Here is a 3,426-nt window from a genome sequence, read left to right on the forward strand (position 1 = left end):
TTGACTTCAAATATATATTTATAAAATAGTTAAAAAATGCATAAATTCTGATTTCTGAAAGTGTGAAAGTACTGTTTGAATGTGCCGCCTTTCTGTTATTAAGGAAAATAAAAAATAAATAAAAAAATTGGCCCAACCATTTTTATTGAGGCCCACCCAAAAGTAATTTCCTGGCTACGCCCTTAATACTAATACATTTGAATGGAAATGCGCTGACAAATAAACAATACATATACTGCAGAGCGCCCGACATCAAAATATAGAGGAGATATGCATCTATCACTTTTAGTCTATTTGGTCTGCTGGCCCCATACTCCTCCAAAAACTGAAGTGTTATAACGGTTTCATTTGAGTCACTAGTAGTTATACCTCCAGGGGGTGCCTGATGGCCCCAAAAGCCGAATCTTCCATTAAGACGCATTCAAATCTCAAGATGTTTTACGTCTCATTAATGAGCTTTGTTGATTGAAAAGTATAATCTTTTAAATCTATGAAGTACAAAGATTGGTATGAGACACACAAATAGATATCTTACCTAGATAACTTTATGCCTGTATTCAAGCCACTTAGAGAACTTAAAAGAATAGTTCACCCAAAAATGAACATTCTCTCATCATTTCCTCACCTTCATACCATCCCAGATGTGTATGACTTTCTTTCTTCTGCTGAACACAAACAAAGATTTTTAGAAGAATATCTCAGCTCTGCAGGTCCTCACAATACAAGTGAATGGTGACCAACATTTTGAAGCTCCTAAAGTACATAAAGGCAATATAAAAGTAATCCAAAAACCTCCAGTGGTTTAATCCATATCTTCAGAAGTGATGTAATAAGAAAAGGTGAGAAACAGATCAATATTTAAGTCCTTTTTTAATATCAATCTTCACTTTCGCTTTCACATTCTTCTTTTGTTTTTGATGATTTGCATTCTTTGTGCATATCGCCACCTACTGGGCAGGCAGGAGAATTTATAGTAAAAAAGAACTTAAATATTGATAGTTTTGCTGTCAAACGGGACGGGGCATCAGAAGTTTATCGAGGGGCTTGGGGCAAACCCCAGAAAACAGGGGACATCCCCCTGACTTTCACCAATGTCCGCTTAGGTCTATTTGGTTAATTTTGTAACGTTCGACACAGGACGTTCCCAGGCCATTTTGGATATTCGCCTCAGATCCCATTTTGGTCCGGGTGAAACTTTCTGAAAACCACGTTTAAGGGACATTTGCGAACGTCCCTGTTTTGTCCCATTAACATCTCTTAGTCTTTGTTCCCTCAGTTGAAGTTTTCAGAATGTTCAGTGATCTTCCATGCAAGAATGCTTTTAACTATAGGGATGCATTTTAAAGATAAGGGTGTAAATTGTAATTACTTGACCTCCAAACATTTTCAAAACATATCCATCTGTACCAATGTGTTGCCTTCTTTCTTCAGACCTACTGACACCTGACACTGTCAATTAAATGTGTGCCACAATGTGAAGTATACATTAGTTTTATTAGGCAAAAGTGCAATGGAAACAGACACCACTGTAAAATTATAAATTAAAAGTGTCAGTGTCAATATTACTAAACATCCTTTTTTAATGTCTAAAGAACGCTACTTGAGGGAACGTTCACAGCGGCTATTCCGGGGACCTTTTTTTGTTCTTAGCTGGGATCTAGGGAGGCAATGCCCCCTCTAGACCCACCCCCCTTTGACATGTCCATAGTTGGTAGTCATAAAATGTCCCATAAAATACCAAGAAAAAGAAGACACCTGCAAAATAATTTAAAAATGTAAAATCTAAAGTTAGGGGACAGCACCTATTATGAAACATGACGTTGTATGTTTATTATATGTGCAAAATGTCATTATGCCTGTGAAGATGCTTACCAAATTTGTTACTTTCCAGAATCGTCATTTAGCCTGTCCTTTAGCTGTTAAGCCCATTTTCCCATCAGATGGCAGCAGAGTGCTGATCTGGAAAAGAGATGTTTGACTATCAATGACTATGAAAATCTGTTTCCTAAAACAGTTTAATGTTTAGGAAGGATACAATCTGGAAACAGGGGTCATTTTTTTTTTTTTTTTTTTCACAGGCTTTGAGGGCATACTCTTTTACGTTTTTGCCAAAATATATCCAACCAATGTAATTAATATTATTATTATTATTTCTTTATTTTCATGTACTATTTTATTTGTTTACCATTTCAACTCAGATTTATACTGCTGGACTTTCTGTATGTCTTAATATATTTTATTTTATGATGGTCTGATGTTTGTGAAACACTTGTAACACTACTTTAAATCGTCCCAAGGCTGTAAACTTTAATGAAACCATTGTCTTAATGTTAAACATTTTACAAAAATGCTAATAATCAGTGTTATGGTTCTAACACTGTCTATAGTATATATATATATATATATATACACACACACACACACACACTATTGTGCAAGTTATAAAATATTCTTTGTTTTTCTTTATTATTTATTTCCTCTTTAAAGGTGCAATCAGTATTTTTTTTTTAATTTGTAGTCTGGGACTTACACTGACACCTAGTGGTGTGGATGCAACATCATTCAAACGCAATAGTTTTCAGTTACCAACGGCATTATATAAATTTACTTTTCTCAATCAGCCATAATTAACTTAATTCATGAGTAGAGGGTCCAACAACAGGGCGTTCACTGAAATTAAGCGAGTAGTATTCAGCTGGTCATGTGATTCTAACATGGCAGCCCCAATGAGGGGACCCGCTCCATGTAGGATAAAACCGCTTTTATAAGGTTACTGATATGACTGGTGTCCTAATCTCATGTGAGTGCTCATGATTTTATACACGTTTCAAAATTACAATTAATTTAATTAGGAGTAAAAACTTTTTAAGAAATGACTGAGTGCACCTTTAATTATCTTAACAGGCTCTTTGCATATTTTAGTTGAATGAAAACTTTCATTCGGATTGCAGTCGGTATTCGATTATTCTGCCTGATGGCCACAGAACCCGGAAGTAGCGTCCTGATTCAATGTGTAACAACAGAGATAATTCAGCAGAGACGGGCCACTTCTATTAAAATGAATGGGAGAAATTGGAACGCTCAACCAAGGAGCTCTGAGCGCTTAACGGATGTAGAAAGGAAGTCCCGCCTTAATGTTAAAAGAGCCAATCACTTTTTATACACAGACATCACCTGTCAAGCAACTCTACAATGCGCATGCGCATTAGCTATAATTATAATTCCATTAGCCGGGAAAATTGCGTTTTTGTATTAGCGTACTATGAGATTAAGTATCACAATTTATGATTCCAGTATTGTCAAATTTTATTGCTGATTTGAAATATGTTCTTTGATCGTAATCTTGACCAACCGTTTTTAAGATTTCTGTGTTCCCCCATTCAAGTAGATAGGAGCTGCACTTGCATGACTGGAAATAGCCTCCCG

This window comes from Myxocyprinus asiaticus, chromosome 29 (assembly GCF_019703515.2).
Source record: "Myxocyprinus asiaticus isolate MX2 ecotype Aquarium Trade chromosome 29, UBuf_Myxa_2, whole genome shotgun sequence".
NCBI classification, from domain to species: domain Eukaryota; kingdom Metazoa; phylum Chordata; class Actinopteri; order Cypriniformes; family Catostomidae; genus Myxocyprinus; species Myxocyprinus asiaticus.